This window comes from Phacochoerus africanus, chromosome 3 (assembly GCF_016906955.1).
Source record: "Phacochoerus africanus isolate WHEZ1 chromosome 3, ROS_Pafr_v1, whole genome shotgun sequence".
NCBI classification, from domain to species: Eukaryota; Metazoa; Chordata; class Mammalia; order Artiodactyla; family Suidae; genus Phacochoerus; species Phacochoerus africanus.
In genome coordinates this window covers 40815601-40828165 of record NC_062546.1, presented here as the reverse complement: position 1 = coordinate 40828165, position 12565 = coordinate 40815601, and the positions used below count along the sequence as shown (strand labels likewise).

Sequence of the window (12565 nt, the reverse complement as noted above, 5' to 3'; positions counted from 1 at the left end):
AACATGAAATATGGTTTCATAGATTTTTCTAGTAGAGCAAGGAAGAGGGTATAATGGAGGAGTCTTATAGGCAACTACAGCCATTGGTAATGTTCTTTCTTTTTTTTTTAGGGCCACCCCTGCGGCATATGGAAGTTCCCAGGCTGGGGGTTAAATTGGAGCTGCAGCTGCAGGCCTACGCCATTGGCCACAGCCACGCCAGATCCAAATGCCACCTGTGACCTACATCACAGCTTGTGGCAACGCTGGATCCTTAACCCACTGAGCGAGGCCAGCAATTGAACCCACATCCTCATGTATATTAGTTGGGTTCTTAACCTACTGAGCCACATGGGAATTCCAGTAATGTTTCTTAAGCTGGGTGCACAAGTGTTCATTTTATTCTTTTTCTTTAAACTGAAAATATACATTGTGTTTACCTTTTGCATCTATGTTCCTCTTGTTCACTCTGTGACAACTGTGTGCTAAACTGGCTTTCACTGCCTTTTGTCATTTAGTCTCCATCAAAATAATAGGCACTTAAACTCAGATTTTCTGCTACAAGCCCTCCATGCTCGTTCCATGATACCGTAAATTATTGTTACCCCAGATTCATTTTAAGAAGGTCCCCATAAATTTCCACTGTATTTGGAAAATCCACCTACAAATTGGTGGCTTGAAATTCAGGAGTGTCTAATTGTTGTCTTCCCTGAGAGAGGTTTTGAATATAGAAGCTGTTAACATAAGAGCATTTTCAGGCTGTGGTACAACAAATATGGGAATTTTAAACAGATTAAATAACAAAAAACCCCTTCTTTAATAAAAATAAAAAGAAATGAAAAACACTTCAACCTCTTCAGCATTTCAATATTTAACAACTTTTCAAGCTAGATTTTTCTTGCTGCAATCTAAGTATTTTCTTTCACATTTACTGGGGCGAGTTTATGTAAGTAAACTATAATTCTGACTATTGCTAAAAACACTTCCCAAATGACTATTAGGAAAGCAGTGCTTTCCCAACATTTTCTCCATTATGATAAATATAAAAAATAATGTTTGTACAGCACACTGTAGTAAATGGAGGAGGCAACCAAAGAGGGAAATGAAGCTGGGGGCTCTGGTTGGGCTAAAGGCTAAAGGGATCAATACTTAGGCATATCTGTAATTCACAGGTGGTAAGCTGGTTGGGAAATATCTGAAATAGAGTATCATTTGAGGTTTAATTTGTGATTAATTCAGAGTTTACTTCATTGGCAATGTCCTCCAGGACAACATTAAAAGAAATTATAGAATGAGAGTAATACAGAATGAAAATAACATTAAAATTTGGGACTTCAATGTATATCCATAACTTGTCTTATAAGCAAGCACTGTTTTTATTTTCTATTTTTTCCTTTCTTTTTTGGCTGCACCCACAGCATATGGAATTTCCTGGGCTAGGGACTGAATCTGAGCAGCTACAGCAATGCCAGATACTTAACACACGCACTGGGTCAGGGATCGAACCTTCGCCTCTGCAGTCAAATCCTTAACCTGATGCACCACAGCTGGAACTCCCAGCAAGCACTGTTTTTATTCTTAGGGATTCTCTAGTAACAGAATCTATTAAAGAAATCTATGACAGGTCGAGCATTCTTTGTGTCCAATAAGGTATAAGAATTTTAGAATACCAACTAGCAATATGTACAGCTAGAAGCCTGCAGTGTTTCAACAGCAAATGCAAAAGCTTTCCCTTGGCTTTTTTTTTTTTTTTTTTTTTTTAAGCCTTCCCTTCAGAACAGCTTATTAATCAGAAGGCAGGCTTCTTAGACATTGTCACACATGTGACCCTGGCTGCAGACCAAAATGTTCGCATAATCTGAGAAGTCTGTGCTTCTGGCTCAAAATTATCCATCCAAATAAATTAATTTAAAAATATTTTAAAATCTCTCTACATGCTCACAGAAAGCAGCAGCAATGAAATACATTTTTATGACTGTCTAAGCTGACAATACTTGGGAAAAGCTTTAAAGTCCAAGACAAACAGATTTCCTTAATAAAGGCAAGCCATTTCTTAGAGAAGCATATACCTTCAAAGTACATGCTTCAATTTACCACTGAGGCACATCACTCCAAACACCAAGGGAACCGGCCTAAGTCAAATTGTTAGCACTCATCTTTTGATGTACACAGGATCAGATTTTCAAGTTTATGCCAAATAATTTTACAGATAAAATTTTTCCATGTCACCAAATGTGTAGACTAATAAGCTAAAGCCATAGCTCTTGCTCATATGATGAGAACTATTCCCTACCTGCCCTCAATGAAGATTATCCTAAGAGAGGAAAGTAACTGTACATTCTTCCCCTAGTAGATTATAGCAGGCAAAGTGTTAATGTGAACTGAAAATAATATAAAGCTCTTCCCACAAGATATTTGCAGATTCAAACTGCTTAGCCACTAGTTTAAGCCACAAATATTTTTATCAGTTTTACCTTGGACCTCAAAGTTTAAAATTATCCTTGCATTATAATCAGTGAGCAACTGTCTATAGTGGTCTAACCAAAAGGGCATTGAAAATGGCTGGCAAATCCTTCAGAGCACAGGAATATGTCATATGGTCCCACAGTGGCATTAAATTTAGTATCAAACCAAAGTTCTACAGAAAGCACTTATGCTTTCTCCTTTATGTGGTTTCGAAACCTCAGTCTACTGTAGAAACTAGATGATTTTGTGTATTTTACTAACATTTCTGAGGAGCCTTCATAAATCAAAAAATAAGAAACCCCACTTAGCACCATGAATTGATGGAATTAATAGAACTGTTTCAAGATATGACAAAAGACATGAAGATACTCTGCTCTTAGGAATTTATCCCTAAAAAAACCCTAATATAAGGTATTATGTTATCCGTAACAGTGAAATATTAGAAAGAGCCTAAAACATAAATCAGAAACACAATGGAATGTGATAGACATTATGATTATAAACATTATTTAGAAACATGTAAAAATAACTATGAGAAATGAAGCAAAAAAAAGGAGAATGCAAAATAGAAGTTTAATACAATCGACTATGTGTACCCGTACAAGATTATCTATAAAAATGAATGTGTAATAGATACAACATGGAAGCAACCTGTGTCCATCAATGCAAAATGCATTGTACACACACACACACACACACACACACACACACACACACACACACACACACGCCAGAGTATTATTCAGCCTTAAGAAGGAATGAAATTCTGATTTATGCTACAGCAGGCATGAACCTTGAGGACATCCTGCTAACTGAAAGAAACCAGTGATAACCCCAAATAACTGTAAGATTGCACTTATATGAGATAGTGCAGCCAACCTGTGTCCTCATGGATGCTAGTCAGATTCGTTTCCACTGAGTCACGACGGGAACTCCAGTATGAATGTTCTTAATACCACTACACTGTAATCTTAAGTTTATGCTATGTGTATTTTACCATAATAAAAAAAAATTGGGGAAAAAATCAAATATGCTAAAGTAGTATAAGGTTATATGACTTTCCGACTTTAGAAAAAAAAGAACAGCAATAATGAAACTGCTGAGAGTAGTCTGAGTGAATTCTGTCAAAATAACATATGGAACATGTGTGAGAAAAATGACAGTTTGCTAGCCAGGCAGTTAGTATACAGAATGACGACGTGGGACAACCTCAAATAGAATAGGCAAAAGTTCTGCTTTAAAGACCAAAGAATTCACAACTTCAAACAAATCAGCATAGCTGTGGGCTGTGGGAAAACAATACATGAAACACTCTCTCTGTTCTTGAACCCACTTCAGGCAGATTGTAAATCTAAAGCAAAGTCAAAAAAAGTACTACTGTCTGGAAATGGTGGCTACAGATGCAAACAGTGCAACAGACATGATACACATGAAGAGAGGGAAGGACCACATTAAGAGAATCCTCCTAGATTCTTGCAACCAGAGGTCCTTACTGATTTACATATTTAATTGGGATCCTAAAAGAGTAGACTAATAAACCTAAAACTTCAAAAAGTATGGGAATTTTTAGCACTGTGTAAAACTACTACTATTACAAAAAACATCTTCAGTTTTTGCTTCAGATCTTTTTTTTAAAGCTTTTTGCAAAACTTCCTACAAAATTAAATCTTAACAGAGTAAATTATTTTTAAAATAATCTAGGAAATTCTGAGAAATTTACTGGCAACTTTAGGGAGAAAATGTGCTAGCAATGTTTTTAGATAAACCTAACTGGTTCTCATTTTTATTACACCTTCCATACATGATTCAAATGTTGCACTTTTATTTATTTTTTTAAATAGTAGGAGGTTTCTGCGTATTACCTTACAAGGCCCTTAAATCCAGCAGGTAACTGGATAATTTAAGAAAGGGATGCACAGCTAAGTTTTAAAATTTGAGCCACGTACTAGCTGTGTACAAGTTATGATAGTGTACTGCAAACTGGCTTCTTCCCCATTACCAAAACATAAAGCAAACTGCAAATTCTTTTTAGCTTATTTTAAGTTCAGTTTTCCATTTAGCGCTCTCTTGTACACTGAACTCAAAATTTTAAACATCTGGTTATTTTAAAAAAGTTCTGACCAAAAAAACATTTTTGTGACTATATTTCAAATAATGAAATAGAGATATAGCCAAAAGTAAATAGTGAACATGTTTTGAGATGTCTGAAAATTAAAGTGTTTGAAACTGAGCTGCTTAGCAAAATGAATGCCAACTGATTCAAAAACATTTCATTTCTAAAAGGAATGAATAAGACAATGGCACAGATACATGTCATTAATGTCTGTGTTTAAGCTGCCATTGGGTCACTGAAAAGAGAAATGGAGTTGGAATACAGGTGGGGGAAAAGAAAGCACAAAGGATAAAGAACAGATACCAGAAACAAGTCGAATTACAATTGTAAAGAGTGGAGGAAGGAGGAAGTGGGAAGGAAGAGTTGCATCCCCCATGTCCTACCTCAATGAGTGGGAGTCAATAAAGGCTCCTTTTGCAGGAGTCCCTCCTTCTCTGGCTTCTATGTCTCCTTCGAAAGGGTAAAAGTGCCATAACTCTGGGTATTCCTGACAAGATCTCCCCGGTTATGTATGCACAGTCTTACCACTGGTACAGCTTTAAGATGTCAGAGCTCACCTCACTGTGTCCTTTATCTCTATGTAATTCTGTCATGACAACAAGTCTACAACTTCCAAACCATTCCTTCTCCTAAAAATACACTAAACATTCCTATTTCCCACCCTTCCTCAATAACGATGCCTTTCTAAACAAACAGTAGTCATGATCAGTCATTAATAGTTAACAAAATCCTCTGCTAAGTTTCATGAAAACCTGGTTCTCCTCTGGGGACACTGCTTCTCCCACAACCCTTTCAGGTGGGGAATTTTTCTCCCAGTCTGTCCATCTTACTACTCACTATCAATTCCAGTCCAGTCTGGCCTTCCTCCCAAAGCCTCCAACTTTGAATATCATGTTATCAAACTATACCAGCAACTATCCCCCCCTTATTGCAGATATCTAATGACTATAGTCACGCCCCTCATTTCTTGCAGAGCTAACACTGCCACTCTCTTCAATTCTAGCCTTGTTGTAATTATGAGCCTTTCAACACCCTGGGCCTCACAGTTCAGTGGACTCTTCAATTTTTTTTTGTGTGTGTGTGTGTGTGTGTATTTTTGCCATTTCTTGGGCCACTCCTGTGGCATATGGAGGTTCCCAGGCTAGGGCTCAAATTGGAGCTGTTCCCACAGCAACACAGGATCTGGGCTGCATCTGCAACCTATACCGCACCTCAAAGGCAAGATCCTTAACCCACTGAGCAAGGCCAGGGATCGAACCCGAAACCCCATGGTTCCTAGTCGGATTCGTTAACCACTGAGCAGTGGCCTTTTCTATTATCTCTAAATTCAGAAACTCCTCCTAGGATCATAACTAGAACTGCCATCATCAAAATTGTAATCCCATCATCATCTTAATTTCAAGTATCCTACTCCTCAAACACTAGCTCCAGTCTTTTCATTTTATTCTCTTTAGTGTCCCAAGGCTAAAAATTCTTTTATCTCATAGAATCTACAGTCCATCAATCACTTCACCTTTCTGCCATCCCTCATCCCCGTAGCATACCCTCGTTTCCCTCTTAACCCAAGAGAGATACAATGGTCCATCATTATAACTGCTCCCCTGCTTATTACCCATGATCTCCCTGCTGCCCACTTGCTTGGTCATACTTGACTGACAAAACTTCAACTCTCCTCGCTCCATGCCTGCCCTACACCATTAAATGCAGATAAAGAAAAACAAAATTATGTGGACTCATCTTACTTTACATGACCATGAACCTCAAGTGCATCCTTACTCTTTCTCAGCAATACTATTAAATTCCTCTCTTAGGCAACTATTTCACACCCTTTCTTTCTTCAAATCTCTACCTTCCCCCTCATCCCTACTCTCAGCTGATGGCTTTTCTTCCTATTTCACTAAGAAAATACAAGCAAACAGAATACCACCCATTCCCCTCTGTGGCCATATTCTTTCCCTTTTTCTCTCCTGTTACAATGGATGAGATGTCCATGCACAACTATCAAAGGCCAATTTCTCCACTTGAGCAAAAATGGTCCAACTCCTTCTGCCTGCTTTAGAATGTGGCTCTCTACATCATTTTTTCCTGTCTGGTAGACCGCTCCCAGAAGTATACAGTACACTGTTATTTACCCCTATATTAAAGAAAAATGCTCTCTGGATCTCACTCCCCCCTCCAGTTTGTAGAGGGAGTTCTACTAGCATTAGTTAGAATGCTAACTAATAAAGGTAGAAAAAATGATGCAAAGAGAATCTTCATATTTTGCAACCAACAATATAACTGATTTAAGCAAGGATCAATGAATGCTAAGGTCACAAAGTCAAATGCTGGGCAACAGGATATTCATATACTGCACAAGTTACTTAGTTACAAAGGAAAGATGGGCTTTTACAATGGAAAAATCAATTGGACACCACCTTAACTGAGTGAGCAGAGTTAACAGCACAAAAAAATTGGGACAAATTGACATTATGTGCCTCCTGAGATGAGGCAGTGGGAAGTATACAATATTACTTATGGAAAATTGTTGCAAAAACTTTTTATCTGAATTAATTGTGAGGAAACAATAAGACAAATTCCAGGTAGTGGGTATTCTATAAGCCAATTACTGTAGACACTTTAAAACTGACCGATCCTGGATCAGTTAAAAAAAACTATAAAGAATATTATTGGAATGAGTGAGAAATTTCAACAATATTAAATTCCCTCAGTGTGATAATACCTTTGTGCTCATGCAGAAGAATGTTGGTCTTTGGCAGTTACGTACTGAAGTTTATCTGTTTTGCTATTATGTTTGTTTTAGTAAGAAACAACCTTCAAGAAAATATGATGAGAATATAGGTGTTTATTATGTGTTGAAGTTTTTTTTAAGGATGAAGTGTGATGACATCTGCAACCTTCTAATAAACAAATATTTTAGATAAAGAAGTTGTCTGTCCTTACTGTCTCCAATTCCATTCCTCATTATTTTTTGAACCCCATTATTCTCACTCCACCATTCTACCAAAACTCTCTTTACACTGCTAAATCTCATGGTCTTAGTCTGTATTTTGTTGACATGTCTTCTCACTGAAATGCATTATTATTATTATTATTTTTGTCTTTGTAGGGCTGCACCCCCAGCATATGCCCGCTCACCTCTTCAACCTCTAAATGCTAGAGTACTCAAGGGATTGGTTTTTGAACCTCTTTTCTTTTCCACCTATAATCATTCCCTTGGTATTTTTCACTTACAGAGATTTATATAATGAAGATTCCTAAATTTGTATCTCCAATCCTGATCTTGTCCCTGAATTTAAACTGTATATCCAACTCTCCCCTTGGCATATCAATTTCAATATATATTAGGCATCTTAACATGTAACAAAGAGAATTTCAGAAGTTCGCCTGCACATCTGTTCCACCCATCATCTTATTATCTCAGGATTATTACAATTGCTTCTTGACTGATCTCCCCAATTTTGTCCCTCCCTCCCACTTTAATTTACTCTCAAGTAGAGGGGCCAGAGTGGTCATGTTAAAAATAAATCAGTTCCCGTGTGGCTCCCGAAGTGGAGTTTCCATTGTGGCTCAGTGGAAACAAATTTGACTAGCATCCATGAGGACGCAGGTTTGATCCCTGGCCTCACTCAGTGGGCTAAGGATCCAGCACTGCCATGAGCTGAGGTGTAGGTCACAGACGCGACTTGGAGCTGAGGTTGCTGTGGCTCCAATTTGACCCCAGCCCGGGAACCTTCATATGCCAGGGTGTGGCCCTAAAAAGACCAAAAAAAAAAAAAAAAAGGCTTCTACACATTTGTGATGATCGTTGTACAACCATAAATGCAATAAAATTCATTAAAAAAATTCCAATCCTCTTTTTATTGTATCTATGGCATGATGTTAACTAAATTTATTGCAGCAATAATTTTATAATATATCTAAGTCAAACTATTATGCTGTATACCTTAAACAATACAGTAAAACAAGTCAATTATGTCTCAATAAAACTGGGAAAAAAGTCAGATCTTATTGCTTCTCAGCTGAAACACTCCAGTGGTTTCTCATCTCACCCAGAGGAGATGTTCAAGCCCTTAAAAAGGCCTGCAAGACCTCACGACCTGGCCCTGTTACCTCTCTGACCTCATCCGTTCTCCTCTCCTTCACTCACTGCAGTTACACTGTTGTCCTTGCTGTTCCTCAAATACGTGAGGTATCTAGATAAGCCACAGCTTCAAGGCCTCTCATTTGCTATTCTCTCTGCATACTCTCCTCTGCACAGCTCACCCCTGACCTCTACTTTCTTTAGTCTCTGCTCAAATATTTTTTCTTACAAAAAACTTCTCTGTCTCCCCTTAACCAGAATATAAGCTTTATGAGGTCAAGGATGTATATGTTCTGCTCACACGGTGTCTAGAATAGCTCCTGGCATATGCTCAGTATTTGAAGGAAAGTTGAAGCACTGAAGGATGCTGAGTGGAAAAAAGGCCAGATATCCTTTTCACCTTTACATGTTAACTAGGAGGTATCTAAGAGGACTTTTACCATATCTAATCTCCTTTAGGATTATAAACAAAGAAACATGTCATTATCTGTTTGTATTCTGGATGAAATTTCAAAGGTTAAAATACACAGCTTATAACATCTATAAAAGAAATCATTATCACGTAGATTAACTGAACTATTAATATGGGGAGGTTCTTTACTATATAAGAGATCAAACTCATTATGCTTCAATTATATGTATACTGTAAATTCCCTAATGAGGCATATTCATTGATGAGGGATCAATATGCTAATTAGACGTGTCAACTCTCCACTCATAATTCAACATTTTTACTTGGTTATAATCTTAATTAATAAGGCTGACTAATCACATTCCCATGAGGAACTAAAATATCAACAGAAGGAGTAGTTCATCCTAGCTATTAAACTGATGTACCTGTTATCTATTTCCCTTACTCTGAAGGAGTTAAACTCCTAATGTTACTATCCTGTATAGTCCCATGTGAAAAGATAGGATGTTTAACTAGTCTAAATTAAAATTCCTTTTAAAAACCAAGCCAAGCTACAGTCTAACTAGTGTTAGCGATTATTAAGAGTACTTACTTTTCTGAAGAGTTTAGTATTTTAGAAAGTCAAGCCACAGAAAAACTGATGGCTGAGATAGTATAATCTCATACTGACCCCCTGTGGTTTACTGAAGTATAACATCCACAGTCCTGAGTTCATGGCGATTGTTACTGGGGAACACACAATTTTTAAGATACATATTCGACCATATTATACACATAGGACATGAATAGTACACTATAACTTACAAAGTACTTTTCTAACATCTCAAATTAAGCAAGAAAGGTATTATTAGTCCCACTTTCTAAATAAGTAAACTGAGATCCTGAAAGGTAAGCTCACTTATCTCATTTAACATGTCTAATGTGCAAATGACCCTTTACATTTACACCTACACAAACAGGAAACACACACACACACACACACACACACACACGCACTTGTACTCACGTCCATACCAAGGATTCACAGGTTAATATACCCCTTCTGGCCTTCAAATATGCTGTGGTTAAAGACTTAAGAAATGCATTATATAGCAGAATATCAATTCTCCTTCATTCAACTAAGTATAAATTACATACTGAATGTTGATGATAATTCCACAAAACTGGCTCTTTCATCATTGTTGAAGGCATTAAAAACTGGTATAGCCCTTTAGGAAAGCAATTTGGCAATAACCTCAAGACACAAAAAGTGTTTGTGTCCTTTCCTAGTAATTTCATTTCTGGGAAGTTATCCTATGAAAATAATTCAAAATATGGAAAAAGCTATAGATTCTTTATAACATTCTAGATGTTTGGCATAACATTCTGAGATTTAAAATTTGAGGTTTGGATACTGGTAGTTTTAACAGCCTGTGAGGACCACAGGTTGACCCACAGCATATGTAAAGCTGCTATGTGAGTGAGGAAGTCATGGTACTAACTGGTGAGTGGGCCTGACTGCCAGCACTGGCTTCTCCTCGTGATTGCTACAAGTTCTCACATGCAGGGAGACATTTCTAAAAGGGGGGAGAGGGGCGTCTTTGTTAAAAAATCATTTTTATAAGTAAAAGGTCCTAAAATAGCAAGCCTATTACTTGGCTGGTGATGAAAGTGGAGAGATCTAAGAAAGTACTGGTATTTGTGGGTCTGGGGTTAGTAAATAGCCTTATATCAAATTTCTTTTCAATACCACAGGTCTATTGCAGTGAAAGGTTAGAAATATGATTAAATATTCAACAACAGAGGAATGATAAATTAAACCACAATCTACCTAATCACTCGGTGGCTGAATAAGGGTAAGGAATTGCAAATGATAATTTCTCATTTTACATTTTAAAAATATATTATATGACATTAGTATCACATCCACAAATGGCAAAGTCAAGATGAGTCTAGAAATATAAAAAAAGGATAACACATCATGGTCAAGTGAGATTTATTCTAGGAAAACTGTACTGCATAAATCTTCTTATGTATCACTTTTTGGTATTTACACTACATACAATTCATAAAGACAAAAGTTACATCTGACTACTTGACAGACCTCTAAAATATATGCTATAAACTTTTCAATCAAGTTTATTTTAAATCTTCTTTCTTAAACAGTCAATAGAAACCGTCATTTTAAAATAAGCTCATCTGAAATATCTTCATTCAAGAAGCTCATTCTAAGATCAGAAATAAGCTACAATTAATTATAAGATTTGACTTACAAGATAGAATTCAATTATTTCTTGGACCTCACTTAAAAAACTGTCTTCACACATATCTCTGGGTGGTATGGCTGTACCCCCTCATTGTGAGACTTACTGACAAAAGACACTCAATCCTTGAAAGCAGCTTCTGTGCTTTTTTGTTGAATAATCCTAACAATATAGAGAATTCCTCCTTATATTACATTTTTTTTTTTTGGTCTTTTTTGCTATTTCTTGGGCCGCTCCCGCGGCATATGGAGGTTCCCAGGCTAGGGGTCGAATCGGAGCTGTAGCCACCGGCCTATGCCAGAGCCACAGCAGTGCAGGATCCGAGCCACGTCTGCAACCTACACCACAGCTCACGGCAACGCCGGATCGTTAACCCACTTAGCAAGGGCAGGGACCGAACCCGCAACCTCATGGTTCCTAGTCAGACTCGTTAACCACTGCGCCACAATGGGAACTCCTCCTTATATTACACTGAAGTCTACTTTCCTTCAACTTTTATCCACTGGCAAAAGCTCTGACTTCTGAGTAGTGAGTAAGTGAGATTAAGTCTTCATTTACATACTCATCCTGCAAGTACTTGAAAGTTAACTCTTACATCACTTTTTGGACTTTTCCTCTCCAGATTAAATTAATTGAGTTCTCTCAACCACTGCTCATAATGAGAATACTACTAAATTTCATTTTTTGTTACTACCACTTCCTGCAAAAGCCAAACACTTCAAATAAATGGGTTATAACACAGCACAATGTTCCTATGGAAACACGCAGTGGGGAGTTCCTGTCGTGGTGCACCGGAAACAAATCTGACTAGGAATCATGAGGCTGCAGGTTTGATCCCTGGCCTTGCTCAGTGGGTTGAGGATCAGGCGCTGCCGTGAGCTGTGGTGTAGGTTGCAGACGCGGCTCGGATCTGGCGCTGCTGTGGCTCTGGTGTAGGCCAGCAGCTGCAGTTCCAATTGGACCCCTAGCCTGGGGACCTCCATATGCTGTGTGCGGCCCTAAAAAGACAAAAGACAAAGAAACAAACAAATAAAACACAGTGGACAGGTGTGATCCTATTAAGTCTACTACAAGAGTCAATCAATCCTCAAATATCAAAATATACTAGTTCTTTTTCCTCTCAAATAAAGAAAACCTATGAAAACTGATGTTTTTTACTCTAAGCACAAAAACATACTAGTTGTACGAAACAGAAGTAATTCAATATAAAATACTTAATTTTTTAACAGTAGTGTTATATGTGGTATTATTTCAACTGGAGATGAATT

At 37.5% G+C, this 12565-nt stretch overlaps 1 protein-coding gene across 1 annotated transcript in view; it reads right to left on the bottom strand.

Moving 5' to 3' along the window:
• The window catches only part of ESF1 (ESF1 nucleolar pre-rRNA processing protein homolog), a 64232-nt gene that overhangs the window by 26545 nt on the left and 25122 nt on the right, over nt 1-12565 (bottom strand). The gene's annotated exons all lie outside the window — the stretch shown is intronic.